The sequence below is a fragment of the Monodelphis domestica genome, chromosome 5 (genome assembly GCF_027887165.1).
Source record: "Monodelphis domestica isolate mMonDom1 chromosome 5, mMonDom1.pri, whole genome shotgun sequence".
NCBI lineage: Eukaryota > Metazoa > Chordata > Mammalia > Didelphimorphia > Didelphidae > Monodelphis > Monodelphis domestica.
This window is the reverse complement of record NC_077231.1, coordinates 317,267,859-317,291,188: the sequence shown is the minus strand read 5'-3', so window position 1 is coordinate 317,291,188 and position 23,330 is coordinate 317,267,859. Positions and strand designations below refer to the sequence as shown.

General features: G+C 35.0%; 1 protein-coding gene across 9 annotated transcripts in view; it reads left to right on the top strand.

Moving 5' to 3' along the window:
• Positions 1 to 23,330, top strand: part of HDAC9 (histone deacetylase 9) — a 777,497-nt gene that overhangs the window by 517,179 nt on the left and 236,988 nt on the right. The gene's annotated exons all lie outside the window — the stretch shown is intronic.

Here is a 23,330-nt window from a genome sequence, read left to right as displayed (position 1 = left end):
GAATGAGTTTTCTTTTATTCCAATATCTGTTCACACACTTCTTCAGTTCAGAAATTTTCATTAATGTCCAACTTCATAATGAATAAAATTCAAATTTCTTTACCTGGCATTCAGTATGTCCCAACAGCTTGTTTCCTAACTTATATCTGTGAAATCTCAATAAAGACATTTAATGAAGGAAACTGAAGAGGTCCCCATTAATTGGTGAATGGCTGAACCAATTGCAGAGTATGAGCATTTTAGAATATTAATATGTTATTTGAAAGGAGGAAAGAGATAATTCAAAGAGATATGCAAAGACTTACATGAATTTATAAAGGAGTGGAATAAGTAGAAGCAAGTGAAGAATTCATATTTTATCACATAAAAATGAATAATTTTAAAGATTTGTAATGACAACACTGTCAAAATGAACTTTGAAGACTTTAAAAACTCTAATCATTGAAATTACCATCCATGATTCCAAAGGATTGATGGTAAATCATGTTGAAGAGGTGATAGTTACAAGGTGAAGATCAGATCTGTATTTTTTATAAAGTCAATGATATTTTTTTTCCTTGAAAATGCATACTTGCTTGAGGGAATTTGTTTTACTTTTTTCTTTCTCCAGTGGAGTGGTAGGAGTAAGAAGAGGAAAAAAAAAGATTCCTGTTAATTAAAAAAAATAGAAAAAAGAGTTCTGTTAATTAAAAACATGAAAAATGAAAGTGATTTAAACTCTTTGGGCCTCAGTTTCCTTCTCTACAATAATGGGCTATAAACTTGGGTGTACTATTAAAACCCTTCCAGCTTTAAATCTTGTGACTTGATGAATCTCATATTTCTTCTCTCCACATACTATGTTCTTGCCAAAATGCACAGTTCTCTGACTCTGAACTCACTCTAAATTTGCATGACTCCAGGAGAATGAAAGTTCTTTGAGATATGCCAAAGGATCTTGGCAGGGATAGTTTCAATTTTGTCTCTCTATCCCCTAGCACATAATACTTCATAAATGCTTGCTGAATTGAATTGTAAACCTCCATGATTTTGTTCATGCTGTTTCCTGCAGTTGGAATGCCATCCTACCATTTCTCCACCTTTTGAATCTTTTTAAGACCAATTCAAATGCCCTATTTTCTAGCAATCCTGCCTTGATTCTTCCACACTCTGTGCAACTTAAATTCCATCTCTAACTCATGCAACACTGTGCTTTGTAACTTGCTCATCTAATTATCACATCCCTCAGTCTGAGCAGTTTTGTGTCAGTGTCTTCTCCCCATGTTAATCACAAAACTCCTTAATGCATTATGTTCTATCTGGCACAATGCTCTGCCTATAGTAAACACTTTATTATATTGATATCATATCTCTCTAATCTAGGATCCTTCAAAGAATATGAAAACAAGATCACACTGACTACACTACAGAAACTGAAACCATCTTCTTTGCTCACGGCTGGGTCATTGGTTCTATTATATAGGGATATTTTAAATTTTTTTTTAAAAGATCTAATTATGGTCATCTGCCTTTGCAAACATATCTATTGTTTGAAAATGATAAAATGGTACCTTAAAACAATGTTTTATCTTGTTCACTTCACAACAATCCTTTAGGTTAGATTCTGCCAAATCGGAACTCAGGATATAGTTTCATGTTTCTTAACAATTTGAACTGTTTGTTCTTTGAAAAATGTTACTCCACAACCAGGTTAGCCAAACATGCCTTCATACCCATTGTTGGGCATTGTAAAGCCCCAAACAAATGATTGCTAAACCAAATTTTTGGCCTCCTAGCAAGCTACTGTCATATCAAATAGAAGAATATATTTGTTAACTCTCCTCCTCCCACACACATACACACACTCACACACTTGTGACTCACTCAAAGCTGAATCATTGTCATACTGGGCTCAGAATGAATTATATGTAATATAAGGAGTCCCCCCCCCCCGCCCCTTCTTTCCTTCCAACTATGGGTCTGATTTTTGCAAATATGGTTCCTTAGAGGCAGAGCGAAGTTGGGCACATGGTTAAAGCCATCATGGACCTCATATGCCAAATTTTATAAGATCTGTTTTCCAAAGCTGTCATCAGGCTCCTTCTGTTTAGCCCCTGAAGGGAGGGAAGCTGGAAGCTTTACATTGACTTTGGGGTCCTTCATTCAATTTAGCCTTGAGGGAAGCTACTCTCTTACTTTCCTGGCTCCCCTGGACTCCTTCAGTAAGGCAAAATGTCATTCCCAAATCTCGTATTGTTTTCTTGGCATATCCATGAACCCCTTTCTCAATCTCCCAGGCTGTGTGCAAGAGGCAAGTTTCCTTTGTGAGCTTCTCTTTCCCTCTGGTGCTATGGATAAACAGCTTTAGAGTCATCATCTTTAAGCTGTCTTTGAATGTCAGTTTCATTCCTTAGGCTGAAGTCAGCTGATTTTATGGCAGATGCTAACATCTTCCAAAGACAATATCCTTTCCAAATGGGAATTAGGAGGAAAGGCCCAGATTGCCCCTTAATTTACTAATTTACATGTCAACATTAGCAAGACTCTATTGGCACCAGTGAATATTTCAATCACAAATGGCCTCTTCCTCCTATAAAATTGTCCATGAAATCCCTTTTGTGGGCATGCAGTAACTTGAATAAGCACTGTGGCAGATGCATGCTGTTGCTATAGATGAAAATACTATAGCTGAGTTGATGAGAAAGAGAGGAGGGAGAGACAGATTTACAGACAGAGACAGAGACAAAGGATATAAACATATAGTGGCCAATATCTGTATTCTATGCTAAATATTTTTTATGGATCTTATCTCACTGATTTTCACAGAAGCCCTGGGAGGTCCTCTTATCTATATTTTACAGTTTATGAAAAAGAGAGATACAGAGGTTTAGAGATGTGCCAGCATCACACAAGCAGTAAGAGCTGGAGACGGTGTTTGATCTCAGGTCTTCCAGTTTCTGATGCTAGTGCTTTATCCACTGCAGTGCCAGCTGCCTCTAATAGCATAAATCTAAAGCAGAACATACTTTAGAAACTATCTTGTCTGTCCTATTTCAGATGGAAGAACTGAGACCCAGCAAGGTTAAATGACTTGCCTAGATTCTCATAAGTAGTAGTCAGGGGGTAGAGACAGAGGTGAGCTATTTGGATATCTTATTGTTCCCAGAAGTCAGGGAGGTGCTGTCCTGGCCACATTTCTTTTATTTCAAATCTACTGTTTTAAAGAAAATAGTTTCTACCATGAGACTTTTACTTCTAAAATATATTTATATATGAGTGTGTGTGTGTGAATACTTGAAGAACATTGAGCATAGCCTTGGGTATGGAGCTCCACTTCTTCTTCCCTTGATTCCTTGAAAGTACAATTCAGTTGACACACAACAATTACAGTGTTAATAATAATAATACTATGCATTTGTAGCAAACTTAAAAGTTTACAAAGTACTCTGACTGTACGATCTCATTTGATTCTCACAGCGTTGTGAGGTCGATTTGTGGTTGTTTAGTTGTTTGAGTCACATATAGTCCTTTATCCCCCCATTTGGTGTTTAATTGGTAAAGATACTAAAGCATTTGCTGTTTATTTCTACAGCTTATTTTACACATGGATAAACTGAGATAAACAGGGCTAAGGGACTTGCTCAGGACATATTTTATACATAATGAAATGGAGACTTGGGGAGGCAAAGTTAGTTGCTCAAGGCTACCTAGATTTTGAATGTGAAGGAAAAAAAAGTTGAACTTGGGTTTTCTTGATTCTGAATCCAAAACTCCACTACATGATAAATTTCCTGATGAAATTTCTTTCCCTGCCGAAATTCCTTTCTACATTCTTATCTATGTGCACATCATCTCCACCACTCCCTTTCAGTAAGACAGAAAATCCTCTTGGTGACAGAGACTGGGGGCTTTGGTTTTCTGCATAGCCACAGCTCCTAACATGGTACCTGGCACAATAGACACTGAAGAGAGGTTGGTCAATTGATATTTTATGCTTTATTCATAATCTGAAATAAGAAAGATCACCTCAAAAAACCCCACCACAACCTTGTTTCTCATCATATTTGTTGTCTTCATGGAGGGCAGAGAGTGAAGGAGAGAAGATCCTCTCATTGCTGATGTGGGTTAGAAAACCAGCTCATTATATTGGACATCTTCCACTTCTCATCTCTATGACCCAGAATCACCCACTCAGCTTTTCTAGAGCCTAATTAATCTTTCTCTGATTGTTTAAATCTGGATAACTTTGTGTGAAAAGTTTTTGGTAAATTTGCTCGTATAATTCCTGTTTATCTTGGCAAGAATTTTAGCATATATTTTATAATGTATAGACATATTTTGAATTAAATTTCTCTTTCTTTCTCTTTCTACTAGACTTTGTTGGTAATATATAGAAATGCTGATAATTTTTGTGAGTTTATTTCAGATCCTGAAAGTTTGGTGAAGTTATTATTTCAACTAATTTTAGGTGATTCTCTAAGATTCTTGAAGTATACTGATGAAGTATACATGTGTAAAAGGGGTAGTTTAGTTTCTTCATTGCCTATTTCAATTCCTTCTATTTATTTTTATTTTTTTTTTTACTGAAAAAGCTAGCATTTCTAGCACAATATTGAAAAATAGTTGTGATAATGGACATTCTTGATTCTTCTTTAATTTTATTAGGAAGCCTTTCAATTTTATCCGCATTTCAGATGATACCTACTGATGGTTTAGAAAGATACTACTTATCAATTAAAGGAATAGCCCATTTATTCCTAGGCCTTCTAGTGTTTTTGGCTTTTTCTGCATATTTTGAGATAATCATAGGATTTCTGTTAGCTTTGTTATTGATATGGTCAAAATTATACTGGAAGGTTTCTAATGTTAAATCAGCCTGGAATTTCTGGTTTAAATCCCACCTGGTCATATTGATAGATACTTGGAATACATTGCTATAGTCTCCTTGCTATTAATTTAAAATTCTTGCATCTATATTCATTAACAAAATTGACCTATAAATGTCTTTCTCTGTTTTTGTTCTTCCTGGCTTAGATATTAGTACCATATTGTGTCGTAAAAAATTGTTGTATTATTTCTCTGCCTATTTTCCAAAAGAGTTCATAAGGTATGCGATTAATTGGTCTTCAATTTTTTTTTTAATTCACTTGTAAATCCAATTAACCATGGAGATTTTTTTTCCTTAGAATTTTCACTAATGTCCTTTGACATGGAATTATTTTTTTTCTTAATATGGGCTATTTATATTTTTGTCAATATTAATCCATTTAACTTAGATTATCAGAATTACTGTCATATAATTCGGCAAAATAACTCCAACTGATTGATTTAATTTCCTTTCCATTTGTTGATGAATTCACCCTTTTTTCCCATTAATGGTTATTTGGTTTTTTTTTCTTGTTTAAATCAAATTAACCAATGCTCTCTTTATTTTTTTATCAAACCAATGCCTAGTCTTATTTATTAACTCTATGGTTCTATTACATTCAATTTTATAATTCATCCATTGATTTAGGATGCCCAATTTAATTTTTAACAAAGGATTTTAATTTGTTCTTTTTTCTACTTGTATGTCCAAGTCATTGATCTGCTTTTCTCATTTTATTGAGATAAAAAAAAATTACCTTAAGTACTGCATTAGGTCTATCCTGTACATTTTGATATGCTGTTATATTATAATTCTCTTTAATGAAATTATTGATTGTTTCTATCATTTGTTCTTTGACCTACTCCCTTTTTAGCATTAGATTTAGTTTCTAATTATTTTTTAGTTGTCTTTTCAGGGTCACTTGTTGATTATAATTTTTTATTGCATTAAGATATGAACAGAATGCATTTATTATTTATACTTTTGTGCATTTGCTTGTGAAGTTTAGCACATGGTCAATTTTTTTTAGGTGCAATATATTTCTGAGAGGAAAGTATATTCCTTTCTATTCCCATTCTTTTATTCTCCAGAGATTTGTTAAATCTATTTTTTCTAAAATTTCATTTTGTTCCTTTACTTCTCTCTTTTTTATTTTTTTGGTTAAATTTATCTAGTTCTAATAGGGGGAGCTTGAAGTCTTCCACTAATATAGTTATCCTACACTTTTACTCCTGAAGCTCATGTGATTTCTTCTTTAAAATATTGGAAGTTATTCCATTTGATGAATATATTTTCAGTATTGAAATTGCATAGTTGAAAATCTGTTACCCTCAAAAAAAATTACATTTCCTGGGAGCCCTCTGACTTCCTGTCATTATGTACTTCCTGTAAACAGGGGATAAATTCAGCAGGCATTCTGGCTCTGTATCTCTTTGGCTTCCTGGGAAAGGTGATGGTGGTAAGTGTGGGGGTTTTGAACAAACTGATTAGCGATGGACATGTGCCTTTTATTTTGTATCCCTTTTATTCCTTTATTTCTAATGATCATTAATAAATCTCCTAAACTATAATAATTTTATTATTGAGATAAATTTTAATTTTTACAATATTTCATAATTGTCTATTGTACCTTTTATCAAGATAAAATTCCCTTCTTTATCTCTTTTAATTAGATCTATTTTTGCTTTAGCTTTGTCTGAAATTACAATTACCAGTCCTAATTTTTTTTATTTTTTTTAAACCCTTAGCTTCCATCTTGGAGTCAATACTGTGTATTGGTTCCAAGGCAAAAGAGTGGTAAGGGCTAGGCAATGGGGGTCAAGTGACTTGCCCAGGGTCACACAGCTGGGAAGTGTCTGAGGCTAGATTTGAACCTAGGATCTCCCATCTCTAGACGTGGCTCTCAATCCACTGAGCCACCCAGCTGCCCCCCCCCAATTTTTTTTTTACTTCAGCTAAAGCACAAGAATTTTTTTTCCAATGCCTCACCTTTACTGTGTGTGTCTTCTTGCCTCAAATTTGTTTCTTGTAAACATATCATCAGATTCTGTTTTTTAATCCATCCTGCTATCTGCTTCTCATAGAGGAAGTCTAATTAGATAGTGGGTTTAGAGTGGTTCTTCTGTGTATTGATGATATTAAAAGAATAATGTAAAGCAAAAAAAGAAAAAGAAAAATTCACAATGGGAAGAAAGAGGGAGAGAATAGGAAACATCATTTCACATAATAGGGATGAGCAAGTAGAAGTATGCTTAACCAAGGAAAAAGAAGCTGAAAGAGCAGAAAATGTTTGAACCTCACTCTCATATGAACTAGTCAAAGGAGATTAGAATACAAAACCCTTCCCACACACAATTGGATCCAGAAACACATTTTAGTAAATGGGAAAACTGGATGGAAAGGGAAAAGGGGAATAAGAAACAACAGTAATAGCAAAATCCACATATAACTTCATTATGTTAAAATTGTTTTTAAATCATTTTATTATTTTTAAATTATAAGTTATTTTCAACAAAAATAATTATAATATTATAATTTGTTGGTGACAAATTAGCAACTGAAGTCATGGCAGACATTTGGAGGCAGTTGGGTAGGTTAAATACATAAGTATTGTATGTATGCAAGTTTGCATGTATTTGTAAGAAGTGAAGAAAGGTATGGTTTTAGAGAAATCGAGGAAGGGTTATTATGAAGTAACACAGAGTGACATGAGTAGAATCAGGAGAAAAGTTTATACGATAGTAACAACATGGTATAGATATACAACCTGCAAAACTTGAGAACACTGAGCAATACATTGACAAGCAGTGATTCCATTGTCCTCATGACAAACATGCGATCTAGCTCCTCACTGGGGAAGGGTTCAGAGTACAGAATTTGACTTGTTATAAACATGTGTAATGTGAACATTTGTTTTGCTTGATTGTGTTTCAAATAACTTTTTTTCTTTCTCAAGTGGATTCTGCCAATCAAAAACAATTTCTTTAAAATGGTCCTTTGTCAAAAGATATCTTAAAAATCATCTCTAAATTTTATAATAAGAGAAGAAAAGGAATAGAATTATATAGAGCCTACCCTATATCAGGCCCTGTGTTAAGCCCTTTACAAATATTAATCTCATTTAATCCTCACAATTGCCCTGATAAGTAGGTGCTATTTTTATCCCAATTTACAATTGAGGAAATTGATCCAGAAAAAAAATAAGACATTGGGTCCAGGTCACACAGTTATTAAGGGTCAAGGTCTTCCTTACTATAGGCCAATATTCCACCAGTTGACTCTGCAAATTTACAGCAAGCTTAGTAGGACCCACTTTCTCTCCAACCTCTACTCAAATATCACTTTCTGCATGAAGGCATTACTGATTCCCCAGTCACTCAGTGAATAAGCCGGTAGAAAGGCTTACTGTATGCCAAACACTATGCTAAGCTTTGGGGATAAAAAATAAAGGCAAACATACTATCCCTGTCTTCAAAAAGAGCGTATTTTTGGTCCAGAAGCATGCTGGCAGCTAAGATGGCAGAGTAAGGGGTACTCAGCTTGCCCAATCCCTGTAAACACACACAAATGGATAATAAAGTGCCTTGAAACACAGGAAAGCAAGAGGGGCATGTCTCACTGAGGTGAGATGGGAGAATAGCTCACGGAGGTAAGTTGAGGTAATTGAGGTAAGTTGGTAGAGCACACCCCAGCACAGTCATACTCAATGCAAAGTGGCCTGAGGCAATGAAACAGCTGATTGGCAGTAGCCCAATTCTAGCCCTACCTATTTCCATATGGTCTGAGGTAATAAATCAGATCATCAGGGAATAGCCAACCATAGGAGACAACAGGGAAAAATGAATTAGCAAGAGAAGATTCGAGCTAGGGGATAAAACAAAAAAACAAACAAACAAAAATCTAGTGCAAGCCTCCTCACAGGGAACCTGCCATGTATGCCCTAGAAGTGCACACTGAGAGACCAAAAGACAGTCTGTCCTACCCCAAATACCAGAGAGGGCTATACTGCAAGCTTGGAACAACACCTTATCCATTCCAGGAGCAGAGTGGAACCTCAACAGATAAACAAGGCAACTAGGAGAAAAAATAACATGAAAAATAATCAAAAGAAAAATAAATATCCTAACCTTAGAAAGTTACTGTAGTGAGAGGGAAGATTAAAATATAAAGTCAGAAGAGGACAATAGTGGCGAAAGGGAAATATGAAGCCTCGAATGAAAGTGAGAAAGAAAGGATGTCTCCTTCAAAGTTCCAAGCTCTTGCCCAGAACTCTCTCTCTTGCCTGCAGTCTCAGAGATACCTTTCTAAAATTCTATATCTTATCAATATATTACTAATTTCCTAATTTCCTTATGACAGACCCCAAAAGACATCTTGAAAAACTTGAAAAGAAGTTTAAAAAATCAAATAATAAAAGAAGTAAAAGAAAAAAAATGAACAACTTGGAAATTAGAATGGGTCAAATGGAAATGGAAGCCAATAAATAAATAAAAATAATAAAGAAAACAGATTCCTAAAAATTAGATTTGGTTGAATGAAAAAGGAAAGACAAAGCTCAAGGAAGAAACAAATTCCTAAAAATTAGAATAGATTAAATGGAAATTAATGACTTTTTAAGATATCAGGAAAGAAAAAGACAAAATTTAAAGAATGGAAAAATGCAAGAAAAAACCATCAACATCAAAACTTGGCATGGAAAATAGATCTAGGAAAGACAATCTAAATATTCTCAGAATATCTGAAAGCTATGATTAGAGAAAAAAAAAAGCCTATACACCATATTTCAAGAAATCATCAGGGAAATGACCCTAATATAATCAAGAAAGAGAAGAAAGTAGAAATTTAAGGAATCCACTGATCACCTCTGAAAGAGACATTATTTAAAAAAAAAACTATTATGGAAAAAATTTTAAATTCCCAGACCAATTAAAAAGTACTACAAGGAGCCAAGAGGAAATAATTCAAATATCATAGAGTCAGAGTCAGTCTTCTACAAAACCTTCCCTAAGAAAAAGGCCCCAGGGTAAAATAGATTCACATGTAAATTCTACCAAACATTTAAAGAACAATTAACCCCAATGATACATGATTTTTAAAAAATTAATTAATTTATTTAAAAATATTTTTCATATTTTCTCTCCCTGATCCCAGACCTGACAACCATTTCCACTAGGTTATACACTGCATAATTTATTTTTTAAAATACAGAAATTATAAATTCTTTGAAATTCCTTTTATTACAGAAATAAGGTATTGATAACTAAACCAAGAAATACCCAGACAGAGAAATAAAAGTAAATGCTAGGCTTCCTAATGGATATTGATGCACAAATTTTAAATAAAATACTAGCAAGGAGGTTTCAGTATTATATTACAAAGTTCGTATAACATTACCAGGTGGGATTTATACCAAGAATGCAGGGATGGTTCACTATTAGTGAAATTATTAGCATAATTGAACTTATGAATAACAAAACCAACAGAAATGATATGTTTATATTGATAGGTGGAGAAAAATACAACACACATTATTATTAAAAACATTAGAAAACTGAAAAAAGAAAAGCAATGAAAGGGGCTTTCCTTGAAGCGATAAAGGACATCTATCTGAAACTATAAGTAAGCATTTTCTGTAATGAGAATAAACTGGAGTCTTTCCCAATAAGAACTGGGATGGAGCAAGGATGCTACTTTTCACCATGCCAGAAATTCTTATTAAAGGAATAAGAACAGAAAAGGAAAAGGAAGGAATTAGAAAAGACAATGATGAAACAAAACTATCACTCATTGCAGTTAATATGAAGGTATATCTAGAGAATCCCAGAGAATCAACCAAAAAATAAAGAGAAACAATTTACAAATTTAGCAAACCTTTAGAATACAAATAACAAATAATATATATTCCAGGATATAAATAATGTATTTCATGGTAGAAATAATAAAATAAATAATACAATGTGCATTATAGAATAAAAATATTGAAATAAACACAAATCATCAGCATTTCTACTTACCACAAAAAAGCTTAATAGCTAGAGATAGAAAAATAAATTATATTTAAAATAATTGTAGAAAAAATAAATACCAACATGTGTACTTACCAAAACAACCCAACAACTATATGAACAAAGTTACAAAACACTTGTTACATGAATAAAGTGAAATCTAAGCAATTAGAAAACTATAAATTACTCATAGGTAGACCAAACCAATATAATAAAAATGACAATTGTATCTAAAATAATTTAGCTATTCATTTCCATACCAATCAAACTACCCAAAAATATTTACTAGAACTTGAAAAAATAATTTTCAAAAATCAAGAAGAACAAAAACTGAAGATCAAGGAGAAGTATATGAAGGAAAAAAAAAACTTAGTGGTACCAGGTCTCAAATTGTACTAAAAAGAAGTAATCATCAAAACAATCTAATACTGGCAAAGAAATAGAGGAGTGAATAAATGGAGTAAGTTAGAAAATCAGCACACAGTAGTTAATGACCATAGTAATTCAGTATTTGGTAAATTCAAAGCTACTGGAGAATGAACTTACTATCTGACAAAAACTACTGGGAAAAATTGAAAACAATATGGCAGAAACTGGGTTTAATAGACCAACATCTTACATCATACACCAAGATAAAGACAAAATGGAAATTTGATCTAAAAATGAAGGGGATGCCATAAACAAGTTAAAATAGAAACATTTATCTATCAGACATATAATGGAAGAATTTCAGACCAAAGAAGACATAGAGAACATCATGAGAAATTAAATTGATAATTTTAATTAATTAATTATTATAATTATTATATTATTATATATTATATTATATAATATAATGAATACAACAAATATATAATATAAGATATAATAATATAATTATAATAATATAATTTGTTATATTATTATAATAATAAATTAATTTAATTAATAATTTAAAAGTTTCTACACAAACAAAACCAACATAACCAAGATTATAAGGGAAACAGAAACAAAAAACTTAGTGTCTCTGACAAAGGCATCATTTCTCAAATATATGGAGGGCTAACTAAGTCAAATTTATTAGAAAAGAATGCATTACCCAAATGATAAATAGTCAAAGGATAGCAACAGGTATCTCTCAGAGGAAGAAATTAAATTCTGTATAATCTTATGAGAAAATGCTTGATTAGAGAAATGTAAATTAAAACAACTCTGATACTACCTCACACTTATCAGAATGGTTGAAATGACCAAACAGGAAAATAATATGTTTTGGAGGGGATGTGGGAAAATGAAGATGCTAACCCACTGTTGGTGGGAATGTGAACTGATACAACCATTTTAGAAAGCAATATGGAACTGCACCAAAAAGGCTCTAAGATTATGCATTTCCATTGACCCAGCAACAGCACTGTTTGGGTATGTATTTCAATGAGATTAGAGAGAAGGGAAAGGACATACTTGTACAAAAAATATTTCTATCAGCTTTTTTTTTTTTTGTAGTGACAAAGAATTGGAAACTGTAGGGGAATGGCTGAATAAGCTGTGATATATGATATGGTGGTCATGGAAAACTATTGTGCCATAAGAAATGATGAACAGGATTAATCTAGAAAAATCTGGTAAGGCTTATGTGAATGGGTGCAAAGTGAAGTGACCAGATCCAGGAGAACCATGTACAAAGTAACAGAAATATTGTATGATGATAAACTGTGAAAGACTAAACAATTATCAGCAAAACAAGGTTCCAAGATAACCCAAATTGACTAATGATTAAAGAAAAAATAAAACCTGCTATCAACAGCCAAAAAAGGAACTGTTGGAATCTTATTACAGATCATAGCATGCCATCCTTCACTTTCTTTCCTTCATGAGACTTTTTTTTAATTGTATACATGATATGCATCTTTAGTTATGACATGGATGATATGGAAATATATATTATATGAAACCACTGATGTAACCTACATGAGACTTTTTACAATTTCAGGAAGGGGGAAAAAGAAGGGAATGGGAGAATATGAATCACAAAATGTCAGAAAACAATTGTCAAAAATGTTTCTACACGTAATCAAAAGCAAATTTAATTAAAAGGGGAAAAAAGCAAAAGATGAAGAAAATTTCCAGACATAAAAAACACTTGCTTTAAAAAAAAGAAAAAGAAGAGCATTTTTAATAGGGGATATAATACAGCAATAATTATACAAAGAATATAAATATGCTTACATCTTTATGCATATATACTCATATATATTTATAAATATATGTAACCAACTGACTTGGAATTTATCTTGATAAAAGATAACATGTATATATATACATACATACACACTTACATAAATATAATGTGCATATGAAGGGAGGTTCCCTTTTAACTTTGTGCTTTTCTCTCCAGCAAATTTGTAGATTTTATTCATTTATTTATTTTGTGTTTGTTGATTCTTTCACTCACTCATTCATTCATTCATTTACTTATTTATCTATGCATTTATTTCTTTGTTTGCATGTTTGTTTATTTGCATGATCATGGCACCATGACATAGCTCAAGCATTTACAGTGTTGGATAAAAATGTTTTTATTCTTGATCCCCACTCACATGCTTTTCCTACCTCCTTCATGTTCAGGGATGTTCTCAGACCTTTGAGTGTTAGTTCTGTGCTCAGAGTACTAGAAAACCTGAGTGGCCAGTTGTTCTCCAAACTACTGAAAAGCTTCCAAATGGACAAATAACTGCTAATTTCAATCTAGAAATTCACTGAAGAAAAAGTTTTCGTAGTCAGATTCTCAGCCAGCTGTATGGTATGCTCCATTAATCTCTGGAGCCAGCTGTCACATCCATAGCCAGAAATGATAGGACAGGAAGGAAATGACTTTTCCATCATTTTCTTTTGGCTTCTAAATGAGAGGTCATTGAAGATCTGAGATTGGGTCAGCTGGGTCTCAGATAGATAGTCTGACTTGAAAATGTCGTTCTCTCCTCGTTTGTCACTGCCAATTCACACACTGAGTTTAGTCTTGGAGTCATCTGGGTTGTTACTTAGCTCCTCTTCAGCCTTACAAGATGGAACTGAATAAATGAAATTCACACATTATTAAGGACCTGCCATGTAGCCTGTTGTAATCCAGGAAGCCTGATGAAGAAAAAAGTACACTAAGCTTTTGTATCACATGATAGGTTTGAAAATTCTGACTGATATTTCCTAAGCAACAGAAGCAGCTGGTAAGACAATGGATAGAGCTCTGGTCCTGGGGTCAAGAAGATGTGAATTCAAATCTAGTCTCAAATGCTGACTGGTTGTATGACTCTGGGAATTACCCCTTCCTTTCCAGAGTTTATATTCTATCTGGAAGGTAGAACATGCATGTATAGCAATTTATGAAAGACATTTAATGTCTGTGTGAGAAACTCCTTTCATCGGTGAAGACAGCAACCCATCTCTGACTTAGGAGAGGAATCATCAATAGCAATTTTAGTCACATACAAGTTAAATCATTTGCTTTTGTTGTGTGTTCTGCTTCTCTTCCATCCTTTAGTCTCTGTGGGCTTCATCATTCATCCAATCTGCAGCCATACTAGCAGGCTAGAAGCTCAGAGGTATAGATGCTTCAGCTTTTTCTCAGAGTTCTAGGGAGTAGAGGTGAGAAGGGTAGTGGGGTGGCTACACTCCTATTATAAATTAGTTTAATTCTCTTTGTTCCTAACAAAAGTATTTGTGCAAAAGACAGAGCCAGAACCACAATGACACAGCTTTCCCCCACTTCCAAAAAACAAACAAGAAGAAGCTGGAATCTACATTCCCTCCAGCACACAGCGTCCTTGGCGAGAATTTGGTGTAAACGTAAAGAAGTATGGCAGTGTGCCATATCGGTAAAGGACACCCAGGACTAGGACATCTCAGTACTCTGGAACTAGAGACTTTAAAGTCTTTTCTCAGGAACTGTCCTCACAAAATTGATTGATCAGCACAGAATTGGTGGAATGTTGGCTCCTTGGCTTTATCCTAGACCCAGCTACAAAGCTGAGGTATGGCCATGGAACTCCTCTGTTTGGCTGCATTAATTTGCTATTAGGGCAGGTTGTACCACTGCTACAAGGTGGAGTAACTCCTCTACTGAACTGGACTCGCTTTTCTTCAAGCTTAATGTGGCATTCCTTCAGAAGAGGGCTGTGGACTTAGCCTGGGAATTGCAGGAATTGCTCCAGGGCTGCTCCCTGGAATCTGTGAGATTTCTTCCTCACCAGCAGTAGGTGGCAATGCAAAAACGTTTAGCCCCACTTTTGCCAACCCACTTTCCCAAGAAGCAAATGGAATTGCAGGGAGTTGTAGACTTTTCTTGTTACTTTGAAGTGTTTTCTCAGACATTAATCTTGGTTCAATCCTCTGTCCATTCAGGAAAGGTCTGAAAGTGACTTATGATAATCCGCCAGCACATTGTTGAAACATTACTTTTGTCGGCTAAATCATAACCAGACAATGTATAGTTGTAAAAAAAATCACAAACTAGTTCATAAAATAGTTCTGGAAGGCAAGATTCCTCATTGGGTAACTCCTGCTGCCTTCATGAAAATCAGCTACCGAGTAAGACAGTGCTGAGTGCCCATGAGGCATTTCCCCAGGTTAATCATTGTTTTTGCTAGCAGGTTTCACAGTGGTTTTCTTCTTCATTTTATGTTATGAAAATATCACCATTTCCCTTCATATTTGCCCCCTTCATTCAGCTAAATTGTCACCTTTTCCCAGCTCCAAGTCTGTCCTCATTTCCAACACACATCTCTACCTCTATAACGTATGTGTGCAAAGAAATAAATACAAGTTTACTGATAAAGAGGTATGTCTAAACCACTGGGAGCATCATTACAAGGTAAACCTTGAAAGAAGCTAAGGAAGTGGGAGGCATATTGGGTGTTAAGGACAGGGTTAATGTGAATCTTTGTCTAAGCTGATCTTCCAAGAGCAGGACCTCCCCCATGTACACTTTGGACGCGTGTGTAAAGGTGCACTGACCTTCTTTGTCTTGGTTGCTTCATGAATTGATTAGCACCAGTTGATAGCATAATATTGCCTTTCTGTCACAGTGACTTGCTATTCTTAGTTCATATTAGTTATGCTCCCAAAGCCCTCAATGATGCTACTATTATAAGGGAAGTTGATTAAGTCAGAGTCAGTTCCAGTTTTCCATAGAACATCTAACTCTATGACAACCTGAGTCCCAAAGAACATGCATAGTTTTGATTATTGGAATCTCAATATTTACAAAGACACTCCTTTGAGAAAAAGAACCTATAATAAATAGAGGTTCTGGGAACAGTTAGGCAGCTCAGTGATTGAGAAACATGACTAGAGATGGGAGAACCTGAATTCAAATCTGGCCTCAGACACTTCCTAGCTGTGTGACCCTGGACAAGTCAGTTGGTCTCCATTTCTTCTCTTATCCCTTGGAAACAAAACACAGTGTTGATTTTAATACAGAAGGTATTCTGTTGTAGAGGTTCTGTTGTTCATAGGACCTTCTTTTTCATATGAAATAATCAACCTAACATCACCCAGTTAACTGTAGCAAGCCAAAGTGTTGTTGCTCATACCTTTTGGTAAGGAAAGGAAATTCCAATGATAGAAGCTTTGTATGCTGCTTGGATTACAGATTATGATGACTTCTTCCTAAAGAAAAGAGAACTATGAAAAGGGAACTGAGGCCATCTTTAAAGAGTCACTGAATGATCCTGTGCACTTTACTTTCTGATTACTTCTGGTTTGACAAAGAAGTCAACCAAGGATCCATAGGTCCTGTAAGTTAATTTGACTTTTTGACTGCACTGGTCCTTGGTAAAATTGTAAAGAGAGGAAGAGAAATCTAAGATGTTTTGAAAGAAAAAATGATAGGATGTAATGATATATTGGATAAATACAAAGAACTAGAAAATATTCAGTTTGAGTGATGATGCCATTGAAAGAAATGGAGAAGTAGGGATGGGAACTATCTAGGATAAAAATCAAACAAACAAAAATGAATCTAACACTGGCTGAGAAAAAGTTCATTTAGTCCAATTCTCTCCTCTTACAGATAAGGAAACAGACCGGTAGGTACTAGGCGCCTTGATATCAGAACCATCCTAGAGACAATTCTTTCTTATCTCATCTTCAACCTAATCTTTGTGTGTGTGTGTGTGTGTGTGTTACAGCTGCTATTTTACCTTGTAAATTGAGCCACCAGATATTATAATTATGAAGAGTTAGATCACTTGTCTTATGTTCTCTGAGACTATGAGTTCTCCCCAGCTTATTTTTCATCTTTTGATCTGAGGAATGTAATCAAATCACCACTGCCATTGTTTCTGTAAAGGGCATGTCTTGTGGAATGTCCTCTTACATCGCTCTCCATTTTTGTTACAAATCATGACTCTTATCTTTATATACCACAGGGATATATGTATTTTCTTCCTCATGGGAACCTAAGTTCCATGAAGCCAGGGATGATCTCACAAAGATAAAATAATAATAAATGCAATTCATTCATTCATTCATTCATATCATTTGTAAATAATAGGAACAAAAATCCAAATACAAGTCTTTTGATTTCAGGTGGAAAATTTTGGTTTCAACCATGTAGAGTTTGAAATGGGAAAGGCAGATCCAAATGGATATTTATTATACTTAGAAGTGAGAAAGAAACATAGCTGATGACTGGAGATAAAGATTAATACTTTGTAGAGACTCTCCCTGAGATTCCTGCCCTGGGGTTGCCTTATGTTATGGAGCTGAAAATGGAACTTGGCCTCCAAGAACAATTCAGTATGACCCTGATTCCTATGCTTTTGCCTACCTCAGAAAAGTGATCAATGGGTGGTAAGAATTATACTTTGGGGAAGCATTGTTAAGTTTAAACGAATTGTTGTAACCCACAATTGGTCGCATGACCAAGAAGTTGACATTTTACTGTAAGAGCTGGGTAATATCAACATTGATATTCTTCCTATAGGTGAAACAAGAAGATATAATTAGTTTTGCCAAGGTGGGAGGATGACATTTAGGTTTTCCTTGGAGTGGAAAGTAAAGGGGAAGACAAAGGATTTCATCAGAGGGAACTAGGTAGTACAGTGATGGAGTGTCAGACCTAGAGTTAGGAAAACCTAAGTTCAAATTTGGCTTCAAATACTTATTTTCTGTGTTCCAGTGGGCCAGCCACTTAGCCTCAATTAGTCTTCATTTCCTTATCTGTAAAATGGACATACTAGCACTTAGGGTTTTATGAGGATCACATGAGTTAAGAATTGTAATATACTTAGCACAGTGCCTGGAAAATGGTAAATGATAAATAAATGTTAACTTTTTTCTTTTTTGTTCTTCTGTCATTATTATAGTTATTAGTTCAACACAAGTGCAACTTCATGAGACACTTAGTCAATGGTGCAATGCCCATAATGATCATAAAGCAAAAACCACCAAAAAGAAATTCCTATATAGACACCAATCTCTATTGTAAGTTATAAAAGAAAATGAAAAACTAACCAAGTCCTCTGCCCATTACATCAGCATGTGCTTCATCAGTTAAATACAAATATAGAAATAAGTGAGAATGTTGAAAAACATGTAGGAAAGTATAGCTACCAGATGAAGGAGGAAGTGACAATGTCCCTATCATCTTTATGGTTCAACATCAGAAAAGCTTATGATTTCAGCAATGGAAATGACATTGATTATGAAGCATTGTCAGCTGCCTTATCTCTGCACTCAGGATGATGAGAACTTTTCTATATGATTTGAAGCCAAAACTTTCCAGAGGTATTGTTTAAATCAATAGAATGTGAGCTCCTTGAGGAGAGGGATTGTCTTATTTTCCTATTTGTATCTCCAGTATTTAATGAATGTTTTATTCATTTATATTTCCTTATTGTGAATAACTTAAAGAACAGAACCTGAAGAGAACTGGGTATGAGTTCTTTCATATTATCCTCAATTTTTTCATTCTTTTGATTTTGTTTTATAGACTCTTGCTACGTTGGGAAATAATTTACTTCTAGTTGTTGGATTCTAATTTTTAAAGACAAATTTCATCCCTGATTTTTTGATCATCCTTTTCCTTTTGGACAATTTTTCTTCATAGGTTATCTTTCACTTTCTTTGCCTTATATTCAAGCTGGGCAATTCTGGCTTTCAAGAAACTATTTTCTTATTTTAGTTCATGTGCCTCTGTTTACAGATGTCCTATTTTGCTTTTAGGTTTTTTGCCCAGTTTTCTTCAACCTCTCTAAATTATTTTTTGAATTCTGTTTTGAGTTCTTCCAAAGCCTGAGTCTAATTCACAAGAGTTCCTGAGTTTTTGCTTGGTATTCCTTGATCCTCCTCTGTTCCATTTTTTTGTTGTTGTTGTTCATCACCTGGATAGAAGCTGTCAGATTAAAATTTCTTTTCTTTTGCCACCCAAAGGGCATTAGAGGCTTATGTAGTAGGAATTAATAAGCTGCCACAACTTGTTACCAACCAAGGATTTTGTGGAAAATACCAATCTAGAGATCTGGGGCCAGAAGGAGAGATGCACTATATGAAAGGGATAATTAAACTTCATTGGCCACCATGTTATGCCAGCAAACATAGAAAAAAAGATTCATAGACTATATGAACTCTCCACAGACTGGACAAGAATCCAGGATGCGTTTACTATGAGTTGTGTTCAGCTCAGAGTCTCATTGAAGGGGTCTTATAGATGAGAAATGTGGAAGACAATGAGTATATCAGCATTAGAGATTTAGAGCTGGAAAGGGCCATAGAAGTCACCTAATATTCTCTTCATTTTACAATGTGTCTAGAGTGTCTAGAGAGTCTAGACCAAGATCACACAGTAGATAAGTGAAAAAAGCAAGATTTGACTCAATTCCTTGGATTCCAGATCTGTCTTTTAGTTCTGTGCCATTTTTAAGGACAAAAGGATTGAGTCCACAAGAAATGGCATGATGGTAGAAATCATTTAGGGAGATGAGAAAATTAGCTCAATTTGGAGGAAAAGGAAGTTGTAAGAAAGAATAAAGGAATGGAATATTTACCCTAGAAGAATTGGCATAGGCAGAAAAAGTCAAGATAGAAGTGAGGTTTGAGAAGTAAAGCATAAGGAATTGTGGGAAAATAGGTTCATTTTTTTGAAACTATGCTCATCATACTTTTTAGTCATGTGACCTCATCAATACAGGGGTGTGATGTTATTTACCTTTTTAAATGTGGTTACTACAGTCTTTTGTGTTTTATTTATTTGTTTTATTTTTGGTTTTATTTATTATTGTTTCATTTTTATTTCATTGAGAAGGAGGACATATTGAGAAATAACCAGGATGTAAAAAAGAAATAAAATCTTACAAAATATATACATGTATGTATATCTATATATAAATATCTATCTGTCTATCTATCCAAACACACCTCAAGGAAGTCAATGAGAATCAAAGACCTGGTAGAAACCAAAATATTCAGAACATTTTTTTTTGTGGAACTTATACAAGGAGATCTGTATTTGAGGTACAATGAAATTAGCAGAAACAGGAGAACAATGCATAAAGCTACAATTATTTAATGTTTATATAGTGCCAAATATGTGCAAGGCACTGTGCTAAAACTTTGAAATTATGGTCTTATTTAATCATCAGAACAACCCTGAGAGATTGCTGCTATTAGTATCCTCATTTATAGATGAGGAAACTGAGGCAAAGTTAGGAGACTTGCCCAGGGTCACACAACTGGTTAGTGTCTGGGACCACATTTTAACGCAAATTTTCCTGACTCCAGGTATAGCACCCTATCCACTGTGCCCCCTAGCTACAATAATGTCTATGAACAAGCCAAACCCTGAACTGCTGAAGAAAGAGTTAGGATTTTTCTGAGAATAATGAAAGCATATCCTCCCAACAGAGGGAAGAATGTTGTATGGCTCATCAGAAAATGCAATTTTACTGACTGTTTTGGAAAAGCCATTTTGTTTCTTACAATGGAAGTTTGAATTCTGCAGTGAGCAAATGGCTGAGGAGAAGCATACCTACAAATGCCCATAATAGAAAAAAATATTAAAAAATGTCATCAAGAAAAAGACTGGGAGGGCTACTCAAATGACGGGGGCTTTTCAAGGGAATAGAAGCAGAGGAGATAGTGGCAGAGGGAAGCCATTCAAAATAATTGGGCAGCTAAAGGAAATAGACTCAATTCTCCTGTCTGGCTTTCAAGAATCTTCATAGACTTGATGCAGCCTACCTATCACTTCTCATTTCCTACCACCTTCCAATAGAATCTCGGCAATTGTGTAAAGTTTAATATTTTGTACACACACTCTTTTTTTGCTTTGTTGGTGTTAATTCCCCTTCCTCTGTTCTCTCCTTGATCAAATCCTTCCCTCCGTTCGTACCTACCTTGAGAGTCACCTCCTCTGGGAAGCCTTCCTGAAGACTCCAGCCCACATTGATCTTCTTCTCTGGGCTGCTTTGGTGATCCCAGACCACTGCAACATAATCGCTGCATTCTGTCTGTACTGTTTGTTCCATGGTGTTATTACTGACACCAGAGAAACTTGGAAGCCGGTGACCAGGTAGCCATCGAGTCCTCAAATGACTGGGGAAAGCCAGTGTTGTGCTGGACGCACAGACTAGACTCCTAGAGAGTACTGAAAGTTCAGTAGATGATCAGAATTGCTGTCCAGCCTGATTTCTACCAGGTCTTTGAAAAGGTGGCCAAGTATATTAGTAGAGGGATAACCAAGTGATCTGCTCATTAAGGTGATAGAATCAATGAAAGGAATCCAGTTTCAGCTCCGTGGAAATGGAGGCGTTTTCTAGGTATAATTTCCCACTTGATATAGAAGCTTTGGCCAGAGACTCCTCTGGCTAGCACGGCCCATCGACTTGACTTGCATTCTTGTGCTATTAGTAGAACAGGCAGCCTCATGTGATTGGACCAGGAGAGCTTAATCATTGTTGTGTTGAGGATCATATTGGCAGGCTGATGAACTTTGTGGATCCTTCTCATATTTATGTTTTTGACAGTGAAAAAATAAAATATTTGGGAAAACAAGGGAAGCTAATTATACTGCAGTACAGATGTCAACAAAGTAAAAATGGAAAGTCACAGATTTTTAAACCCGAGTTTAAGTCCTCTTTCATACCTCTGTGCTGTGGAGAATAGACAAAGTATTTAACCTCCTAATGACCCAAGCAATTCTCTAAGACCATAAGTTGCAGGTGAGTTGTCAAGATATTTTCTTGGAGGAAGTTTCCCCCTAGGAGAACTGTACACTCATGAAATCACAGGTCAGGGAGAGCTCACCTATCCACCCACCGCCATTAAAAAAAAAAGAAAAAAATGCACTTTTTTTATTATTAACTTGGTTCTCAAGTCATATTTAAGTGAAAGGTAGTGTGAACCTCCTGAGGAATGATTATTTCAAGTCAATGGACCCTCCATTTCTCCACATCATGGTTTTATAAGGATTTATAGATCCTGGGTTTGTTGAGGAGTTACTTGATTTTGCTATGATACATTACAACTAACCTAGAGGTTCAGGAATTCCTTGATCATAGCTAGATCTGATTGCTGTTCTGTACAGGAATTCTTTATAAAATTCCAGAACATGAGTTAGAAATTGACTTAGAGAATCCAATAAACTTGCAAGCTTTGGCTGACTTCCAAGCTAAATTTATAGACTGGAAAAAATATGGCCTTTCCATTGTCCTCTTTTTTCTTTTTTATCCCCTTCAGGATAGTCTTGTTCGTGTGTGTGTGTGTGTGTGTGTGTGTGTGAGAGAGAGAGAGAGAGAGAGAGAGAGAGAGAGAGAGAGAGAGAGAGAGAGAGAGAGAGAGAGAGAGAGAGAGAGAGAGAGAGAGAGAGCTCCCACAGATTTATCATTTTGCTGACACCAGAGTTGGAAATTAAATTTTCAATGTGCAGGGATCAGACTAGGGTGTTTGAGCTTCAACTTTTTTTTTTTCCTTGTGCTTCAATGCTTCCACCAAGGAAGGATTTCTTCTATTCCTTCCCTACAAGAAGAATTCAGGACCCAGATGTAACGAGATATGAAGTCGTATTCATAAGTCGGTTTTGTTCATCCCGTGGCTGGGGTGCCTGTGGATGGCTGAGTTCAACCCCTAAACTCCTCTAGTTCCTTCCAGACTCCCCAGAGCTTTTTCTTTGAGACATGATATATGCAGCTTTAATCAGATATTTTATTTCTGCTAATTCTATGAAAGGCTAATGGGGGCAGAAAACAAGCTCGGAAGCCCCTAATACATTCCAATTCTGTTTGCCAGCTGCTCTATATTACAAGAGAGACAGGAATCTCTTTCTTCTTTCTTTCTTTCTTTCTTTTCTTTCTTTCTTTCTTTCTTTTCTTTCTTTCTTTCTTTCTTTCTTTCTTTCTTTCTTCTTTCTTTCTTTCTTTCTTCTTTTCTTTCTTTCTTTCTTTCTCTCTCTTTCTTCTTCTTTCTCTTCTTTCTCTCTTTCTCTCTTTCTCTCTTTCTCTCTTCTCTCT